Here is a 22,670-nt window from a genome sequence, read left to right on the forward strand (position 1 = left end):
TATCTCCTTTAGCTTAGAGACAACAAACACTAGTTAATTGCGGAGAAGACTACCATTAACCTTATGCTGTATAGAATAGAATGCTAATAAATATTCTTGTGCTCGTTTTTTACTTCCTTATCTCTCTGAGAATATTTGTAGAACTATTTCTGTACTAATCCTGAAAAATATATAAACGACACTTGTGCACAGTAAAGTCGGACTTGCTAACACCAACCCAAGTCTCACGTCCCCTTTATTTTCCCCTCATTGCGCTGACGCTGTCCATCCCTCAGGAACCTGGACTCCGCCGGGGCGGGACCCCGGCAATGAATCTCTGAGCATGGCCTTCTATGAGCACAACATGGTATTAGGGAAAGAAATACCAATGCATCTAGACCCTGCCTGTGGAAAATAAGTCATCCACTGGAGGAGACCGTCATTTAAATATCTAACATACTATATGACACAATGACATGGATGTCAAAGAGAGGAAAAAACATGTCCTATTGTGGCAGAAAGAGGCTTTTAGTTCTAATTGGAATAACTGTGGAAGGTTTTACGGAGAATTAACACCAACGTTCATTCCAGAATTTTATACGTTAATTTTTTTTTTGAAAAGCTAACTTGCTTTATTCCTTGAAAAGCAACTTTTGGAAACAAGAAAGGAAGCAAACATTTGTTTGGTGGTTAGCATAAGCCAGTCACTTTACATGTATTTAAGTTGTGTAACAGCTCCATCAGTAAGATGGTATTATCCCTGCTTAGCAGATGAAGAACTGAGGTTCAAGCTACTAATGACTTACCAAGAGTCTTGCAGCTCATAAATGGTGAAGAAGGTTTAGAACCCAAATCTGCCTGACTCCACAGGTCATGCTCTTTCCACTCCACACTGAAAGATTCTGACGGTGGCAAGGAAAGCACTGTCAGCTGGAGAGTCATCTGTGCAAAAGCATGGAGGTGGGAAAGAAAGCGACATATGTGAGAAATACAAAGTAAACTTAGCTTGAGGTCAGAGAAGATCTCACACTCTTGTTCTCAAACTGACTCCTGAATCTACTAGCAGGCTGATTTATTAATTACCTCTTGACTTCCCAATTTCTCTAACCACAATTTGATCTCTTCTAGGTTCAGAGTGCGTTTTTACAGCATGATGCAGAACACCTATCCATATTTAAGAAGTCCAAGTACAACCGCCTGATGCACAAATTTGATGTGTCATCTCAAGGTATGAGATGTTCAGGAAGTGTGATGGGATTCTTGAATGTCATTTGCTAAGGCACCAGTTTCCAAGCTTCCTTGACTGTTCACTGATCTCAATAAAAACTGTTTTTACAACCCCACAAATAAAAATAAATATGCTAACAATGTAGGTATTATATATACATATATTTATATATACTAATATGTAATATAACATTATAATATATATGCTAAAATTAGAATTTTATAAGGATAAGATTTATTTTTATTCAAGAAATTCTAATATTTTTCCTTATCCCAGTAAACTATTTGGCCCAATCCCTGGTACCTCATTAAGGAGCCACCTCACGGGAGAAGGATTGCATCTTTACAAATGAAGGTGTGCCTGTAAAATCATGAGAGGGAGTATTCTTAGGACGGGTCTGGACATTTATTGTTGGGAAGCTGAGGGATGCCAGCAAACGTGATTAATTCCAGAGGGCTGGGACTATGAAGAAATAAAAGAAAAAATGCAGGAAAATAGACAAATATGAAGAGAAAGAGAAAGGATGGGCAAGAAATTACAGATGGCTCTGTTCAAGATTCTTGGGTTACAAAACCTAGACTGCTGAAAAAAAGGTGATGATGATGGCAGTTGGTTTTATCCCCCCTAACGTAGCTCCAGGAGGGGAGGCACACACTCCTACGCAATGCACATTGCAGTGCAGCACATAGGAGGTCTTCAATAAGTATTTGTTGAATGAATGAATGAATGAATGCATGAATGAATGAAGAAACTTTGGTAACAGAGCAGGACTACTAAGAATGGCTTCTAGCCCTGCCTCTGATAATGCTTATTGTGTGACCTTGAGTAAGTCACATACTAGCTCTGGCCCTCAGGGTTCCCATCTCTCATATTAGGAGCTAATATTGAGGAGTCATTCTGGCTCCTCCTTTCTGGCTGTCATTTACAGTCATCTGAAGAGCTTTTAGAAAACACTGCTTCCCAGGTACAGGTACCCTCTCTAGAGGTTCTGATTTAATTCATCTGTGGTGGGGTCTGGACGTCAGCACTGTTTTGAAAGCTCTCCAGGTGATTCTAACCTGCAGCCAGGATTAAGAACTGTGGCTCTAACATCAGACCTGCCTTCTGTAGGAACTCAGCCACTAGTTAGCTGGGTCACTTTGATCAAATTACCTAATGTCTATGAACCTCAGTTTCCTCAGTTGTAAAATGGAGATAGATGATGGCTTCAACCCGACAGGGATATTGTTAGGATTATATGTCATATACCTGTGTTGTGCTGAACACAAAGCATGACATATGGGAAATGCTCAATAATGTTCAGCTGTTACTAATATTATTAGTAACAATATTAAGCACAATCTTTCCATAATCAAAACAAGAACCCAGAATCATTAAGAAAAATGTTGAATTATGTCACTAAGAAGATAGGGAATTAGACCATAAATCATGGCATCATTAAATTGGAAGAATCTTAGAATCACCTAGTCTTCTCATCTACTCTCACTCTGGTTGAGCAAACTGAGGCTTAAGTAGATTAAACAACACAGGGTTGGATCCAGATTCATATTAGAAATATGTCTGCCACTCAAAGTGGTTAAAATGAATAATATATTGTCATTATATGTGACAAGCTTCATTTTACCAGAAAATTTATGTAGGCACCCTATTCTGCCCTTTATCCACCAGTGTTGGATAGTTGAAGTGTTTCTGGGTTCACTCAAAAATCCTTATCACAGAAATAATGCAGAGATGGTTTCTTACGTCATCGTGAGATCCAGGTAATGGACACCTCCACCCTCTCTCCCCAGTTCTGAGGACGTCAGAGGAAAAGTGAGACTCATCTGCCCTGGAGTTGGTTTGGTGTCAATGTATGGAATATTTCAGATCAGCCCCACTCTTGCTGATGCTTTTTAAAAAATCACTGCTTTCTCATTGGTTCAAATTTGTACACAGTTCTCTCAATCAATTGTATTTTCAGAAATAAGTTTGCTCTGGTTGAAATAAATATGACTTTGATGACTTGTGAACAGAGTAATGGGAAATAGCTCTGAAAGTAAATCAAGTAAACTCTGCCTTTTTGTAGAAAAACCAATGATTCATGAGCAATATGAACATAGGCTTCAGCTATGTGAGGAGAGCAATTACCTGTCAGAAGGAAAAGTGAGCGGAAGGGAGGTATCAAGAAAAATTAACATATAAACATCAACTTCTCTGCCTTATATGCACATCACAATTTCAAATTTCAAAACCTGACTTCGTATCAATTTGCCCTCCCCCTGAAAAACGCACAGACATGGAAATTCTTAAAATTTTCATTCAGTAGCTGTGCAAAAATATGTATGTTCTGTTCTTTGCAGTGTTTACACAATAAAAGAGCCCTTTTGAAAATAAAGCAGGAAACGTCACCCATTAGGAACTTCTGTGCAATCCTAAAATCAAAATGGACTCCCTGTAGCATATTTTTCAAGTCCTCCCCAGTGTGTATATTTCAGAAACTATAAAAATCTATTGTTATTTTAGGGATAAAGAGGCAGAACCTTTAAAATGAACCTTCCTTGAAAATCTGGCCCATACTGTTTCCATGACTACATCCTAAAACATTTTTGGGGGGAGGAGTGTTAAGCATGTCATTTCCTGTAATCCTTCCGGTAACCTCATCCATTTTATCGATAAGGAAATTGCAAGAGGCCACGCACCTAGTAGCAGAGATTTAAACTCAGGATGGTTTCAGTCCAGAGTCTAGATTCTTTATACTTTATGAAGAAAGGATCTACCTTGGAAATAAAGAATGACTTAGGGTGATTTCTGCATGGAACTTGGTGCAGAAGCAGCCCATTTTGCATGCAGCTGATAATCCTTACTTCCTTATGGATCACACTCTCCTTGGTCTCCAGCAAGAGTGCCTTCCAGATAGAGGGGCAAGGGTGGGGCCAGCAGCTTTAGATCACACCAATAATTACTCTGATCACTGTTCTAAGCTCCAGGACCTTGAGTTGTCAAGATCTGCTCCCTGACCTATCACGAATCAAAACGTTTTTCTCATATTAGCAATTTCCACAGTTAGTCATTAGCTAAAAGCGTGCAATCAGCTAGTGGAAGAGGCCAAATGATAGCTCACAGAAGATTTAATCGAAAAAGAGAATCATTGCTTATCATACGGTCCTTGTTTAATTGCCTACTACTCCCATTAGATTGAATGTTTCATAAGTGTGGGAACACTATTTTATCATGTCTATATTCCAAATGCCTAGCTCAGTATCTGATGTATGAGACATACTTCAGAATAAATAATGAATGGGTGAATAAATGAGTGAATATGCGATTTTAAGAGTGAGTGTGGTATGCTCTTTGACAGCAGTGTGGAGTGTAGTGGGGCCTCAGAAGGGGGAATAGAAATTGAGTAGCACACATTGATTTGAAATATCATGAGACATCCAAAAGAAAATGTTTGGAAAGCGACTGCCATTCAAGCATGAGATTCAAGAGAGAGATCGGGACTAGAGAGACAGACATTCCACTGTAAGGATATTAGAGAGTGTTAGAGGTGAGAAGAGAATCCCTCTCCCAATGGATCGGGGTAGGGGGGTGGGTTGCTAAGAGAAGATTCAACGAAGACTACGAAAAGGCAACACTTGCAGATTTTGAAGCATACTCACCCTACTCTACCATAGATGAATCAACCAACATCAGAAAAATGGTGCCAATCACACTTAAATGACATGTCATTTTAAATTTTCTAATAGCCACATTTTAAAAGGGAACTTTATTACCATATATATATTCAAATATTATCATTTCAATTTGTAATCAGTATAAAAATTTCTAATATGATATTTTACATTCTTTTCTCATCCAGAGACTTCAAAATCTAGTATGTATTATACACTTCCCGGTGACCTTAATTTGGTCACGTTTCATGTGCTCAATAGCCACATGTGATTAGTGGCTACTGTATTGCACAGTGCAGATCTAAAACACATATTGGCCACTTATTGAGAGACGTCAAATCCTCAATAAAAAACTACTGCTACTGTTTATTCTTCTGTAAATGATTAACATAATGGGAGAAAGGAGGAGAAATTAAATATTTCAATGTGCCAACATTTTATGTACAGCGTATCAAGTCTCCCTAAACGACCCAAGGATATAAATGTCATTATGCTATATTTACTGGAGATGGAATTGAGCCTCAAAGAGGGTGAGTAATTTGTCCAAAACACATAGCAGTATTTATACATCTAGTATACAAAACTAGGTTGATGCGCCTCTAGATCCTTTGCTCTATTAAGATCTTCAGACTTTCATTAAGAGAGATAAAACCACAAACAACCTCGTCAGAGATGACTCAGGCTTGACATCAGCTGAAATATTGTTATTCTAATTTATTTTTATATGAAAACATTGAAGCCTGTGAATACAATGATGTGAGCCAAGCTCCCCTAGGGGATCACTTCAGATCCATACTTCCTTGAAATATTCATTGAAGTAGGATTCTTCAAAATGATTGGGCCATTTTTTCCCCAGAACTAATTCCAGTCTTGGAGCTGAGCTTGCTTTATTTGTCAAATGGGAAGAATACTCTCTGCCCCACCTACCTTCAGGCTTTCATTTAAGTGAGAGTCATGAAACAGAAATATGGAAAAACATTTTATTTCAACAGGTTTTTATGATTTTTCATTATCCAGAGTTGTTTAAGCCTGAAATTATGTTCTTGAATCAGATAATTATTTGTTTGTAGGCTTGGAGAGCCTCCGTCTAGTGAATCATTCTGTGACCCAGCTGTGGGGATAAGTTTGAGAAGGTCAAATATCTTATTTTGACTTTGGAGATGCATTCAGAAAACTAAGGTAGTGAAGGATATTTCAGGAAATAAATCTTGCAGCTAATGAACTCTCTCTTCTCCTCAGGGTGTATCGAGAAATTTGTGGATTTCAGCACACCCCCAGCATCATGGAAAACCGAACATCTACTCCAAAGACCCAGATATTAGTTTTCAGCCACTGTTTCTGTTTGGAGATTTACTACCTGTTGAGGTATATTTTGAAACAAACAGCATCAGAGAAATGTTCCTGGAAGTGGTTCTTGGAAAAGCCTACAGCCTTGTCTTGGAAAGATCAAGCTGGAGGTTCCAGCTTCAAGCATATTCTGAGGACGTCACTCCTTTGAATCCAAGTTACAGATTTGAAATAACTGAATCGGGGGATGTAAGAATAGGAGATGTGGAGCGCATGACTCTATGACCATACAGGTCATTAAGTCCAACCTGCTACAGTGGGGAATATGATAACTCATATCACTCTGCTTCAATCCTGGTGGCAGAGGGATGCCTGCCCAGTGCCTGTCACTACCTCTGAGAGAACTCAAGATAATGTTAGATAGTGAAACTAGATGACTGAGGTTGACAATGACTCTTCAAAATTTAAGAATCATATAGAAACATTCACTTAGAGAAGACATGTCAGTGTATTCAACAATCACTAAATCACAAACAACTAAATATCTAGTCATCTCACTAATTCCAGCTCAGCTAGAAGATACTGTGCTGTTGTTTTTAGTTAATGTTCCTTTTGCTTCATTTACACATACACCACAGACCAAATGCCTTGTAAGACACTTAGAGACCCCACCTCTGGACTTCTTAAACCACAGGAATAAAAGGGGAAAAGTCAACTCCAGAAATTATCACATGTTGATTTTTTTTTAAACCTCAACTTAAAGTCATTGTGTAAAGGACAATTGCCAAGGTTGTTAGGAGGTAGTCTTCTTTCAACTCCAAAGGAGGTATAAAGACAGCCACAGAAGTATCACTCCTCAGGAAGAAATGATAAATCTTGAGGATCAGGTACTGAGGACAAGGGTGCTATCTCTTTCTAGAAGAATTTAGGACTTTTATAAAAATAGGAGAACATAGTTTTACCACTTGCTGCCCAAGCCCTGTGGTAGGTACGTAAACCACAAATTATGTACAACTCTTTGAAAATAGGCTTTGTCAGCTTTGGGGAACTCACCCTCTTCCCCAGCTGAATTAGGAGATTAAATATGCTGCCTAGATTTAAAAAGAAAATCATTGGGTGTGATCACAAATCACATGCTTTTGACCATGGCTCCGCAAACAATTTGGACCAACTTGATGTCACTGGACTCCTATGCACATCACAAAACTGTGACATTTTAATTTCTCTAATCATTCCCCCATATAGTGAATCTGTGAGATTCATCTCACTGAAGTTCATGAAGCGACCTGACCTTCTCCAGAAGTTCCTTCATTAGAGCCATATTCAATACACATGCTGGCCCTTCACAAATGATGGTTACCTCTCCATGTTTTACAGATGCTCTTGGGAGTTTTATGCCTTAAAACATAGACATCTTTACATTATAGTTTCAAAGCTACCATACCAGACATTACTTAAAATTATTTAAACTCTAAAATTCAGTTATTTCACATCAAAAAAATAGTTCTGATGAGTCTTGAACTTATTCTTTCTTCTCATTTTACTGTGAATCTTTCTACCAGTTTCTCCAAACATTCAGTCCTTCAACAAGTATGAATTAAATCTTCAATGTGCCATGTCATGTGCACCTGAAAGACACAGAGTCCTCCTTTGGAGTGATATTCAAAATCAGCCCTTCACCTCGGTTTGCTAACTCCCAAGCATTTTCTACCTACTCTTTCTTCCATGCTTCCCACTTCTTAAATATTTGTAAGTTTGAGAGTAACTGAAATTAGCTATTATTACTTCATCACCATGATATTTCTTTTTGTTTTTGACAATAAGAGAAGGCTGGAAAAACTCTACTATCCACAAGATAGGAAATCTGTTCGTAGGAGTGAAGTTATCAAGGGAATAAGGAAAGCAAGATCTCATGGTGTCTTGATGTTGTAACCACCCATGGTGTTGTAACTCAGTGAACACACAGCAAAAATACAGAGTGAATGTGAATTATCATTTATTCATTCATTCCTTCAATTCAGCATTGATTGAATGCCTGCTAGTTACTGGAGATATAACCATTACTTCTATGCTTCCTCTCAGGGTATTTGCTGTCTTGTGCACTGAAAGACTAAATTAACTGAGGAGACCCCAAGAAAACTAATCAAATTCCCTGTCATGAGATTATATATAATATCATCATGTCTTAGAAATAGAAAATCACACCATGAGATCCATGATGATAACACAAAGGAGGAAAGATGAGATAAATAGGAAGGCCCATGCCTATATCTTTGCTGACATTACCATTCAATAAATATATTTTGAATGAATAAATATAGATGGAGACTCAGCCTCAAGAAGAATTCTATACACCCCAGTTAAAGAAGAGCTAGGAAAACTCATCAGAAAGTTCCCTTCCCAATCACCACTCCTCTCTACAGAAGGACAGAAAATTTCAAAATGGCTTCCATGGGAATAAAAAAGAAAAAAATGATTGCAATCCCCATGGTCAAATTTAATAAACCATCCATGCAAGAATTTCCCACATTTAATTAAAGCAAAAGATCCTACAATATTACCTCCCATTCCAGGTCTGGTTCTTCTACTACCTCAAATTTGACCACCAGTGAACTTCGATCAGATAGCTCTTTCCATAGAGATTTTAGACACTCACATACACACTCATTCACACACACAGATGTCCTCGTGTGTAGTGCTCAGAAGTTGTCTTTTATGTTTTCTTCTCTCTCCATTCAGTATGGCAAGAGGAAAATCAAATACATCAACTATGAGAAGCAGCACCTGTACTTCTTAATGAGTGAGTCTTTTTGCAGCCACATTTCTTGTCATCCTATTTCCTTGAGGCAAGCAGTTGTCAGGCCAAAATGCAGACTGGAACCCTCTGACAAAGACCAGCCCATGTCTTATTGTGACTGAGAAAAGCAGCATGTCTTCTTTCAGACTTTTTGGGGTGAAGACCTGAAAAGGAAAATGGAAAGGCAAATAGGAATATTTAATAGTTGTCTCACCACTCTGGGTATGTGGCAGGGAAGGAGATACTCCAATAAGGATGGAAAGAAGGATGCCAATCAAGGGGATTTGCATCTGGGACTTTCATCCTGGATAGACTAAACACCTGTCAAGAGGAAAAGAATAGTGGTATTTGGATCAGGAGGAAAGAGAAATAGGAAAAGAATGCCAAAGCATTGACAGGATGATGCCAGAAAAAGCAGAGGCCTGGGAGTAAAAGATACCTGTAGAGCTTCTGTGTGAAAGAAAACTGGCTGTTCCTAGGGCTTACACACAGCTGTAGAAGATATCTTGGTGGACAGTTGTATATATATAGTTCTGATATACATATATGTACCTGTTTTATATCTATCTCTATTAATCAATTGATAAATAGGTTAATAGCTAGGCATAGATATAGATTTATATAATAGGTCTGAATGTGGTCCAGGTTTAAAAGAAACTAGCGTAGCTGAATAATGCTGGTACCAATAAAGAACATCAGCAGCAAAAATGCTTTCCTCTTAATCAAAATCAAACTCATAACAGCTCACAAATAAAGGTCTCACGGGACCCCAAAATATGCTTGTCTAAAACATCCAAGAGATAAGCCCCAATCAGGGAAAGTCCAAAACATTTCCTGTAGATCAGTGGTTCTTGACTAGGAGCAATGTAGCCCACAATGGGACATGTGACAATATCTGGAGACATTTTTGGTTATCACAACAGAGACAGAGGGATGCTACTGGCATCTAGGGGATAGAAGGTCAAGGATGCTGTTAAACATCCTACAAAACATAGGATAGCACCTAGCAATAAAGAATTGTCTGGCCCAAAATGCCCACAGTGGTAAGGCTGGGAAACTCTGTTGCAGACAATCCAATTTGCCGAGATGTTGACTGCCACTGTTCAACTGTAACATGCCTGAACAGAGTGGCCTGTAGGCTCAATTTTTGTGATATGGGGGCAACTGGCCCTGCTGCTCCTGCTGGAATTCTGCAGCCTCTGCCTATAGTAGTCACCTGCTCCTTTTCTTGCATGACCAAAATGAGGGGTGAGGACATTGGTGCCCCATTTTGAAAAGCAGTTGACTCCTAGCCTAACTAGATGTGTGTTCACATAAGAAAAAAGCAGCTGGAGTTTCTTTTCTGAACTCACGTCCCATGTCTATAGTTCTGCAATATGCCCTTAGCTTATGAAGAATGAATGAATGGTGTGGATTCACTGCAGAATGCCCACCTCACAAACCATAGGGCTCTCAGCAGCTGTTTCACTGTGTCCTTTCCTTTCAAATGTCAACTTAGCAACTTGGGTACAAATGAGTCACACTCAAACTGTCAAAGAGAAACAGAGCTGAGTGTTTTCAAAGGTGGCAAGACAGATTTTATTCAAGCAACTGCCGCAGGAAATAGAGACTTCATTATAAGCTGAGATCAACTCTGGCGAATCAAAATGTGGGAGACTTTAAACGCTGGGGCATGCTAAAGGAAACTACTGAAAGATATTGAGGGGAAGCAACGCTGGTCACTGTGATTAGGGAATCTGTGTTAGGCTCCTACCCTCCCACAGAGACATGGATGCAGGGCGCTATCTTTCCTGATGATTATATTTCAAAAGGATGACTCCTATGTCCTTGAGAAAGATATTTCTGGATTGTAGAAGATACATCTCAAAGGGACATAGGAAAGATTTATAATTTTAAATTTTCTAACAGAAATGGTCCAAGAAAAGGGAAGTCAGAGGCCCATAGTCAGGTTTTGGCTTGAACAAACAGTACCTTTTGTTGACAGTGTTGAACTTTCTTAGGCATGATCTTTAAGGGGGCTGCGGTCATCCTAGAAATTTGGCCTTGAGCTATTAGAAACTATGCTAGTGTTTGTTCAAGTCTCTTAGTGTGGAGGGTAGATGAAATCATTTATGTTGAGAATTTGCAGAGTTTGAGAGCTTGTAGACCAATGCTGAGGCCTAGTCAAGAAGAGGATTCAGAGAACTTGACTAAAGTTTGGTGAAGGAGAGAGTCAGTCAAAACCCAAAGGGTTTCCATAAGATGCCCTTGTGCTCCGGACAGCCTCATTGGTCTTAGGGGAGAAGCAGGTACATAACCATCTACCCAGGAAATGAGTAAACCTTCTTTATCTCTGCCACCTTGGTATATTGTGACAGGGCTGAATCCTAGAGATTGTGAAGGACTGAAGGATTCCACAGACCATGAGAAAACTTGAAAGCTGGCAGAAGAAGCTCTTCCAGGATGCTTCCATCAAGAATGACTCAAATCTTCAAAGCTTGTCTAGTCTCCTTGAGGGAGTATGAACCAAATTCCTGGTTCATCCTCGGAGACTCAAAAAACCCCAGTGGAGTCTAGGAGGTGGTTGTGGATCTCCACCTTGCATTCTTTCTCAGGGGCAACATTCTAGGGGTGGTATGGGGAAAAGGTAGACTCCTGCTCATTTGAGGTCACAATCTGCTCATTTATTCACCATCTTTTCTTCTGGACTTCTTCAGTTGTTCTTCCCTTCTTCATGCCTGGATACATCAGCATGCAAACCGTGCGACATATATACAGCCGAAAGCATTGGGAGGTGAGTAACGACTCATTCTCTAAAGCTAGATCAGGTAGAAAATGAAATATGAAAATGCTTGGTCCCTGCCAGATGTAGCTTCCTTGAGTAACAGGACATATTATTTAGCCAGTATGTGAAGGGACCCTAGCCCGATGAAGGGGAATTGCAATTGTGTTCATGGCATCTAACTTTCAAGCGCTTCTTTCTGCAGGAATTGCCCTGGGTCAGCAGTTTTTACATCCACTACTTCATCATATTTGGCCCTTCCTATGGAATCTTTGGAAGCCTGTTGCTCATCTATTTTGTGAAGTAACAAAGCAAGAATCTCCTCTTATTCCCATAACCTGGATGGTCCTTTACCTTCTTCGTCTAATGAATTTGTGATTAGCACAAGATTATGACACTATGCCCCATTCTCTATAACAGTGGCATTTCCAAGAAAATGTGAAAAACATTGGTGGAAATAGTTTAATACGAAGAGCTCCTTGGAAAAAATGTTACCCAATCTTTTTTTTTCCCACTTTCTTCATTCACAATAGCTGTGTTCCATCTAATCCCAATAGATATCATAACCCTTCCCAAAGATAACGGAATGAGAGGAATATTTTAAAGTTACTTTATGACTAGAGAATTTCCCTAAACTAAAATCAGAGAGATTAAATCCCTTTCCCAAGTTTATAGAGCCAGTAAGGGCCACTGGCAGTGCCAAACCAGACATTGGAACCAGCTCTAACTGATGACAAAGCTTAGGCTGTCAATCACTTTGTATGTGCAGTTAAGTTCCCTAGATAGCTTTTGATCCTGCATCAATGTTTACAGCAAATTATTGGGGCACTGTTCCCATACATTAGACAGTATGACAGGTTATGTGACCAAATTCTTAAAGTGTCATCTCCTGATATAAAGGCCTCCTGAGAGGAAAACACATGACCACCATTTTGGGGGAACTTTTGGGTCTCTTCCATTTCCTCCATTGCTCAGCCATCTCTTCCAGCCTGGTGATTGGAACCATAACACCCCAAGGAGTCATTTCTTCCCCTTTTTATTCTCTTAAAGGTTTCTTGAAAGTCCCTGGATAATATGTGTTACCAATTTGAGCCACATACCAATGAAAATGACCAGAGAAGAGAATCAGGACTGGCTCAGTACTCAGGTAATAAGGGAAATCCTGGAAGAAGATACTTCAAACAACACTGATTTAGAATGTGGTTACCTCAAATAATAATAATTCAGGAGCTGACCTGGTGACATGGTGGTTGAGTTTGCACGCTCTGCTTTGGGGGCCCAGGTTTTTCGGGTTCAGATCTCGAGGGTAGAGCTACACAGTGCTCATAAGGCCATGCTGTTACAGCATTCCACATACAATATAGAGGAATATTGGCATAGATGTTAGCTCAGGGTGATTCTTACTCAAACCAAAAGAGCAAGATTGGCAACAGATGTTAACTCAGGGCCAATCTTCATCATCCCTACACCCCCAAAAAATAATAATATGTATTGAATACTTTCCAGGGGCCAGGCAGTGTCTACTGCTTTGCATCTAACTACATGAGGTATGTGCTATGATTACTCCCATTTTATAGATGAGAAAATTGAGGCATGAAGAAGTTGAGTAACTTGCATAAAGTCACACAGCTAATAAGTGGTAGAAGCAGGTCTTAAACCTTAGCAGTTGTATTTCAGAGCTCTTGCACTGAAGCAAAGGTCAATAAATTTCAGTCCAAGGGCCAAATCCAGCTCACTATCTGTTTTCAGAAGTACAGTTTTATTGGAACACAGCCATGCTCATTCACTTATATATTATCTATGACTGCTTTCATGCTATGACAGCAGAATTGAGTAGCTGTGACAAAGGGTTAAAATATTTACTGTCTGGCATTTTGTAGAAAAAGTTTACTGACCCCTGCTTTAAACTGCCACATGACACAGCCTTTCAAGTGAATCTGAGACTCCTAGAATTACAGAATGAATGTCTCACCTAGAAGGACCCTAGAATTCACCTCATTTCATTGCATAGATAGAGAAGCCTAGAGAGGAGATATGACGTGGTCTTCAAGCATGCCATTAATGATTAACAGAGAAGTGACTAATGCACAACACCCCTGCCTCCTAAGCCTTCCACTGGCTGTGCTGTGATTGACTCCAGAATCCAGTCATTATCCTGCTTCCTTCTCTAAACTCTTTCCCAAACTGAGTGGACATTTCAGGGAGCATAGAGTAGTGATTCTCAAACCTTTTGGTCATAGAACTACTTTACATTCTTAAAAGTTACTGAGAACCTCAAACAAGTTTTGTTTGCATAGGTTATATAATAACCTATATAAGTACATATATAATATATCCGCTAACATTTACTGTATTTGAAAATAAAACTGAGAAATTTTAAAATATTAATTAATTTTAAAATAGCGAGAATAAAACCATTGCACATAAACATCAGAGTCATGATGCTATCCCATGTTGAGTGACCTCTGGAAAAATCCACTGTATGTGGATGAGAGAATGAGAATGAAAAAGGCGAATAATGTTTTTGAAGAATTACAAGAATAGTTTTGAAACTTCAGATCCCCTGAAAGAATCCTAGGGAACCCCAAGTTTTTCTGAAGTACACTTGGAGAAACATTGACATAGAGCAACCACAAAAATCGCATTCAAGATGACAGCAATCCCAACTGCTAATAAAGCTTAGAAAGGCATTGAATAAAATGACATTCATGAAGGTTCTTAATCTTGGCTGTCTGGAAAAGCCTATGAACTCCTTCTCAGAATAATCTTTTTAGAATACATTAGATTACAAAGGAAGCCACTTGTATTGGAATGCACTTCTTTGCACAGAACTATTGAATGCCTTCCTCTCAATTTAGAAGTCATTCAAGTCCACCTGATGGAAATGGCATTCTAACTCCTACAATCTCTACCAAAATCTTACAACTCCACTTCCGTCTTCCAAAGTCTTCATTCATGACACCTTAGTCTTCTGTATCCAAGGGCAGATAGTGATTTAGCCCCCTTAAATCCTACGTACGTTTTCATATCTATTGCCTTGCATATACTTCTTAGCAAATGTCTTATTGCCTTTTTAAATTGTAAACTCCTTGAGACCTAGGACTGTGTATCCTTTTTATCTGGCGTAGTTTCTTACACAAAATAGGTACTCAGTCAGCACTTGTTGAATGATTGACTGAATAAAAGAATAAGTAAACATTTTCTCTGTTTGACCCTTGGGCTCATTTACATCTAATGTAAGCTTTTTCTTTGCAGGTCTTGGCCACCTGTAATGTTGAACAGTCCTTTTTCAATGACTGGTTCACTGGGCACCTGAACTTCCAAATTGAGCACCAGTGAGTAATAGGAAAAGTGATAGTAGTGATCACAGGGCCCAGGGCTGTCACTTATCACGGCATCCCCATAGAATCCAGAGCAGAGCCCTAGGCTCCAGATCTCAGTAGGAAAAAATGAACCAGAATTCTCTAAAGGCTGCTCTCTCTCTCTTAAGATCAATGGTAAGCAAGGGAAGAAAGAAAAGGAGGTAGAACAGTTTTGAGTAAATGCAGTGAAATCCTGGAAAAATACCAGCACCTCAGTTTCCAGATTCCTATGGACTTAGGAATTGGTGATTGTTTTAATTGCATTTGGTTTGTTGACAAAACCCAAGAAAGATTATACCACTTGAGTAAAAAGTTTTGTTGAAAGTTAATTACAATTTAGTTTCTTTATCTATCTATACCTATATCTTTAGAGCTAAGGTTACAAAATAATCAATGAGAGAATCCAATCCCTCCTGCAAGTTGCAAATGATACCTGGAAATACTTTACCAATGGGTCAGTTGTGTAGACATGCCCTAAAGAAAGAGAAAATGATGATACTTTGAGAGTCAATCTGTCTAGAATATTCAGGAGGGGCACTTTCCAGATCCACTCTGTCTAAGACATACTGCAATAGTCAGAGAGGGAATGAGATATTATATCTATTCATGATATTTTCTCATTCTTTCTCTCATGTTAGTGTTATAAAATTTCAGCAAAAAAAATGAAAGGATGATTATTCAGATTTTACCAAGGAGGAGGTTAAAACCCTAGAAGGTCATCTGGTGACTAGTGAAAATCTTAGGTAAAAACCCACCTCTCCTCACTTCTTATTCATATCTTAGGACTTTTCCGCACATATCATGACTAGAGCTCATTGAATACTCAACTATTCATGATACAACAGTTAGATGGATAGAGAGAAACAGAGACAGAGATGGAGGGTGGTTATATCCACATCTATAGGTCATTCAAAATGGTGGAAAACTGCATGCTTTCATTTGACCTGGCCAAAAATAAACACTTTTAAGGGAGCTAATATTTATTCTCTTAGCTCTTCCTAAACATTTGCCACCCACAGGGCTCATAGAGGGTTAAGAGCTAAAATGACAGCGCTTTTCCAGGAATTTTTGAATTTCCCAGAACAGAAGTATTGCTCAAGGTCAAGATTGGGTCTGCATTGCTGATATAATTTTGTTAAGTAATAGGGAAAAGGCATCTTTCCTTCGAGTTTCTCGTTAGGTCTAAGTTTTATATCTCCTGTCTCTGTTTCGCTAGTCTGTTCCCTACAATGCCACGCCATAATTATCACAAGGTGGCACCTCTGGTGAAGTCACTGTGTGCCAGGCATGGATTGCAGTATGTGAAAAAACCCTTGTTGAAGGCGGTTGGAGATATTTTCAGGTAATAGAGTCTCTTTCAACTCACAGCCCTCATTTCCCTTCACAGCTGGTCCCCAAACTATTCCCTGGCTTAAGATTCATTCACCCAACAACCATTCATCACGAACACCTGTGTATGCCCCCTATGGACATGAGACTCTCCAGGGCACAATATCAATAACAGCAATGATAATAATAATTCTTACTGTTACCTAATGCCTTCTAGGTGCTACCTTGCTGCCATACTAAATTTCAAGCTTCTTAAAAATCAGGGCTGTGTATTACTGGTCTTTGTATCCACCTGCAGAACCTCTACCTGCTTTAGATTTAAGTGGTGGAAGAGACGGCGAAGTCATCTGGTCCAGGGTGGCAAACTCAGATGCCTGCAGGGTTTGGTGGGACATAAGTCTGTGAATCAGGCATGGATGATTGACCACCTGTATACTGACCCCTGGGATGACTAAGCAAGAGTGATGAGACCTGGGGAAACTGAAAATCCATACTCATCATAAAGCATTCACAGTTCCTAAGAGAAAAGTGTACTGCTCAAATTAACAGCCAGTGCTCTAGGTTTAATAACTTTCTCTTTCTTTTAGGATTGCAAAATATCAGAACAAAACAATATCTTGAATGGGGCCAACAGGGCCAGGCCCAGTCTGATCTGAGCCCCAACTAGTGCTCCAGTTTCATACTCTCTACCACTCCCCTCCTCCTTCTCTGCCCTCCAGATATCTGGCCTCCCTTCAGTTGCTACATAATTCTTTGCTCTGTGCTATTTTATTTCTTTTCCCACCTTTTCTTCTGCTTATAAGTCTCTTCCAACCTACCACCTCCTTTCATATCATCTTCTCAATTTGGATTCATTCTTCACAGTTCATGTCAAATGCCTTTTCCTCATCTCAGTCATCCCTGACCCCCAACACTAATTCCATCCCATGCTCTTGTAGCACCTTGATCTCTTCATTCATGACTTTTATCACAATCGTGATTAAATAACATATTGGTTGGGCCGGCCCGTGACCAAGTTGTTAAGTTTGTGCGTTCCACTTCTTCAGCCCGGGGTTTCACTGGTTCTGATCCTGGGCGCAGACATGGCACCGCTCATCAGTCCATGCTGAGGCAGCATCCCACATAGCAGAGCCAGAAGCACCTACAACTAGAATATACAACTATGTTCTGGGGGGGGCTTTGGGGAGAAGAAAGAAAAAAAAAGATTGGCAGCAGATGTTAGCTTAGGTGCCAATCTTTAAAAAAAAATAAAGAAAAAAAAGAAATAACATATTGGTTAATAAATTATTTAAAATGAGTCTCCCAATCTAGATCAGGACCTCCATGTTAACAGGACTTACATCTGTCCTGTTCATTGCTGTAGCTCCAGAACCTAGAAAAATATCTTTCACGTTATAAAATAGGATGCATAGGTGGATATCAGATGGAGTGGTTTATAAGTATCAGCTTTATCTTATAGTGACTCAGAGAAACCTTTTTATTTTAAGTGATAGAGAAAAGGGTAGGTGATGATTTGGGGTACAGAAGAGAATAAAATGAAAGAAAAGCTCAATCTCCTCCATAAAGGAAAGGTGAACACATCTGCTAAAAAACAGTTCAGTGTATTTGTCTCCTACCACTGGGCAACAGAGAAAGATGTTATTCAGATATAGTTGAAAATGACAGCATTGCCTTGAACCAGATAAAGGAACAAATGATCTGTGGAGTAACTTCTTTTACCTTAGGGTCTCACCTCCTGATGATTTTTTTTACCCCTCCCACAGGACTTTGAAGAAATCTGGAGCCCTCTGGAAGGATGCTTACTACGAAACACAGAAACATGATGCAGAATCTCAGACTGAATATGCATGTAATTGCTTCTCTGAAGGGGGTTGGTGAATGTGCAAGAGATCTTTGCTGCTTAACTGTGAGCACTATTGGCATACCTGAGTGTGCCAGGAGTGTGAGTTCCAAGGACACATGATAACCCCCTTCCCTGAAGATTTTCCCTACCAATAAGAAGCAGAGGAAACACAAGGTGGCTTTGGCCAGGGTGACAAAAGGGAAATGGGAGCCAACGTTTTCATTTTTTCAATAGGATCTTGAACTTAGTTCTACCAGTATACCTTAGTCAGATTATCTTGGTCACTGGGCATAAATTCAGGGAGCAGGTAAAGCTTTACTGATGAAGAGGGAATAGGCAGAAATGGGCCAAAGCAGAGACTTCTAATGGGGTATTTTTGAAAGCAGTGCAATCATTTTTAGAAGAGAATCATGTATTTAAGAAGTTCCTAATGAAGTACAAATTTTTGCTTATTCTTCTTTCAAATGTGTCAACTTCATTTTCTTTAAAATTGAGTATAACTGACATTAAACTCTCTTTAAATGTTTCAATATTCACTTTAGATTTTCATTATTGTACATGCCGATGTGTAATTAATGTGTATGGATATACACTTTCTGTCCAAGTTATAAAAATCTCTTAAAGGAGCTTTCTACATGCAGGACCAATAGCAACTGATCAACCAGGTTAAGGTTCAACATTTAAAGGTGACTGTTGTTCTGCTAAAGAATAGAGTGTCCCTGAGTGTAAGATTTGTTTGCCTAATCTCTACCCACCAGAGCAGAAATATTGAACCTCATTATTGGGTGACCTTAATGAAAGAAAGAGATTTGTTTTCTATAATGTAGACCCAAGGCTGTGTCAAGGCATTTTTCAAGCTTGGCATCGAATTAAGCTTGGCTTAGGATGAGAAAGCTTCAATGCTAGAAGAATGAGTGGACATTCTCAGTACTATACAGATATATAGTGTCTGTGCTTTTGCTCATCTATTCATGAGGGTATATTAAAGCGGACCTTAGCTGCAGGGAGGGAAAGCACAACAGCACAAACCTCCATACCTAGCTGCAAGCAAGTCAGCATTATGGGTTTCTCTGTTGTCTAATATTCTACCAGGGGAGCATTTCATTCCATTACTCTCAACCCTGCAAAATACTCTTCTTTGTTTGTTTAATAATTAAGTCCCTGGATTCATGAACAAAGACCTTGTGGCAGAAAGGAGTGCAATGACTTGAAAAAAGCCATTGGGGATGAGGCAGAGGAGACAAAAGCCAGAGTGCTACAAGGTGGAGCAATGAAGGAAAATGCATTAAATTGCTCAGCAGTCCTGGGGAGCATGTCAAAGCTAAGAAAACAACAACTGGCTGTCTTGGAGAATTGGACATTGAAATGGTAATAATATCAAATAAAAAATATCAAATAGAGAAACTGGGCAAAGCATGAAAAGGAAAAAAGGGTTTGTTGACTTCAGCATTCTCATAATGCAGCCATGCACCACATAATGATATTTCAGTCAATAATGGACTGCATATGCTGCAGTGGTACCATAAAACTGTGATGGAGCTGAAAAATTGTTATCATCTAGTGATATCATAGCTGTCATAACATGTAGCACAACATGTTACTCACATGTTTGTGATGATGCTGGTACAAACAAATCTACTGCTCTGCCAGTCAAATAAAAGTATAGCCTGTACAATTACATTCAGTACATAATACTTGATAATGACAATAAATGACACATTACTGGTCTATGTATTTACTATGCCATATTTTTATCCTTATCTTAGAGTGTACTCTTCCTACTTAAAAAAAAAAGTTTACTGCAAAATAGCATCCCGTGTTAAGCCAGCAGCAGCTTCATACATATCTTGTTGCCTAGGTGCAACAGGCTATGCCATATAGCATAGGTATGTAGTAGGCTATACCATCTGGGTTTCTGTAAGTATACTCTATGAGGTTTGCACAGTCATGCAATCACCTAATGCATTTCTCAGAAGGTTTCCCTGTTGTTAAGTGATGCAGGACTGTATAGCCCTGGGTGGATCTGGCAAGAGCCCACATTCCTTATGCTGGTGGATCTATACATGATTTCTCCCACATAAAATCAAGGTTGCCAGTGGGAGTAGGGTACAGTGCTTGGTTTTCTTTGTCTCATTTGGTCCAACTTCCAGAGATGGTCAAGCATCGTTTGTTGTCCTAGTGACAAGAGATATCAACCAGACCGCTCCCTGGACAAACTTACCACCTCCAAGGTGTTCCTTCCTCAGTGCCAAAGCTGGCCAGCTTTGTAGCTACCTGAATGGAGTAGTTTATGTGTAACTGAACGAACTTGGGGTATTTAGACAGATTACGTAGGCAAAATGTGAAATCAGTTCAGAAATGTGCTTGATGAGAATAAAAATGTGTGATGGAGTAAATTTTAACTTGCTTTGTGCTACTCGATAAAATAATTGTTTTCCAGTTTCCAACTGATTTCTTTCTCACCTATGGTGACAGATATTTGCAGTTAGTGAGGCAAATGACTGCATTTCTATTGCTTGTTCAATAATCCTCCCAGAGGAGGAGAACCAACGCCTGTTACTTTCACAACTTCCCAGACCACTAAGCACTGAGTTAGAATTAGCTAATCCTTCCTGTAGGTCATTTCATTTCTGCCCTCTGTACTATAAGGCTCTGCTCTATGGTTGTATGCATGAAGGTAGCTTAATCAGCCAAGTTTCTGCCTCTTTAAGCTAAATGACTCCTGAGAGTTATGTTACGGCCCTACCTAAAACTCTTCAATGGATTCCCATGGCTCTGGATGGACCAACCCTGAAGATTGCTGATGGACTTTGCCTGCATTAGCCCTTCCCTATGCACCCTGCTCCACCTTGTACTATTCTGGCCCTTGCTTCCTCTACTTCAGCCCCAAAGGCTTCTTTCAAATCATCACACTCCCTTCTGCCACAAGGTCTTTGCCCCTGAACCCAGTGTCCGAACTGCTCTGTCAGCCTTCCTGCCCTTTCCTTCTCACCTGGTTAGCTGCCACTCACCTGCAGATCTCAGTACTATTATCACACGACCAGGGAAGCTTCTGAACTAAATGAAGGTCTCCTGTAATATAAAATTATTACAGGTATAATCTTACATTTATTTGTGTGATTCCTTAATTAACCTCTTTGTCTTCCACTCTAGCCTGCAATACTTGTGATGGCAAGGACAGGCTGACATATTAGAGACACTCAATAAACACAGGTAGAGGGAAGGAAAGAAGGAAGAGAGGCAGGAAAGAAGGGAAAGAGGAAGGTAGGGAGGGAGAAAAGAAGAGAGGGAGGGAGGGAGTAAGAAAAGAATAGATGTATATGAATATAATTCATTCTAATTACCAATTACAAAAATTTACAAAGGTGAATTTTATCAAATATATGAAAAGCACTTTTATATCCTAACTCTAAATTATTAAAATTCTTACCAATACTTAAGAGCATCCATTAAGAAATATGTACTGAGCTACATCCTTCATTGGCATGGTTCCATTTAATCCTTATAACAGCCCCGTGGGGCAAGCCTTGTAATTAACCTCATTTTACAGATGAAAACCTTGTGGCTTAGAGAGACCCAGCGACTTCCTGATGTCACAGATAGGAAATGACAGAACAGAGTTTCAGACCCAGGAACAACTAACTCCATAGTCAATGAACATTAATTACCATGCCAGGAAATTCAAAATAAAGAGGAATTAAGAGGCATTAAAAGACAAGGGCAATCACTTCATGGCCTTTTGGCTAAGATAAAATGCAGAAGACATGAGCAGTTGGCATTTCTGCAATATCTGTAATAGCTTCCCAGAAGCTGATGGAATAAGCATTAAGGTGGTTATCTTTCCATCTCAGTGAGAACAGATGCCTGGGGAGGGGAGGAGCACATGACAGGCACAGCAGCAACTTAGAAAGAGTCACCCCATGACTACCCTCTACTCAACAATCCTGAAAGAGTACGCAGCTCAGAGAAATTTCACTTGGGAGGAGTCAAGGTGAGATTTAACCTCTCAGATAGGACAGACACTGCATTAAACATGGAAGAACATTATAAGAAATAGATTTGAGATTTTTGTGATTGCTGAGCATGAATTCAAACCAAGGGAAATTCACCTTCCTTGTGGCTATTTTCAGGAGGTCTTTCCTGGATCCTGTATCCTCTAAAGCTTCATTCCTCTTGGCAAAATTAGGCTGTGAGAAAGTGTGTGCATATTCATTTCACCATTAACTAAGGGTGCCTAGATTAGAAGTCAGGAACCTAGGTTCCAATATCTGCTCCTTCACTTAATACTCCATACTGATATTGGCCAGGCCATTTATACACTTCTTATCTCAATCTGTTAAACTGACATAGGGCATGATATTACCCAACCTCTGTGCATCACAGCACGGTTGGGACAATCAAATGAAGTAAGGCAAATGGAACAGTTTTGTAAGC

At 39.5% G+C, this 22,670-nt stretch overlaps 1 pseudogene; it reads left to right on the top strand.

Moving 5' to 3' along the window:
* The window catches only part of LOC106826109 (fatty acid desaturase 2-like protein FADS2B), a 50,066-nt pseudogene that overhangs the window by 21,871 nt on the left and 5,525 nt on the right, over positions 1-22,670 (top strand).

This window comes from Equus asinus, chromosome 17 (assembly GCF_041296235.1).
Source record: "Equus asinus isolate D_3611 breed Donkey chromosome 17, EquAss-T2T_v2, whole genome shotgun sequence".
Classification (NCBI taxonomy): domain Eukaryota; kingdom Metazoa; phylum Chordata; class Mammalia; order Perissodactyla; family Equidae; genus Equus; species Equus asinus.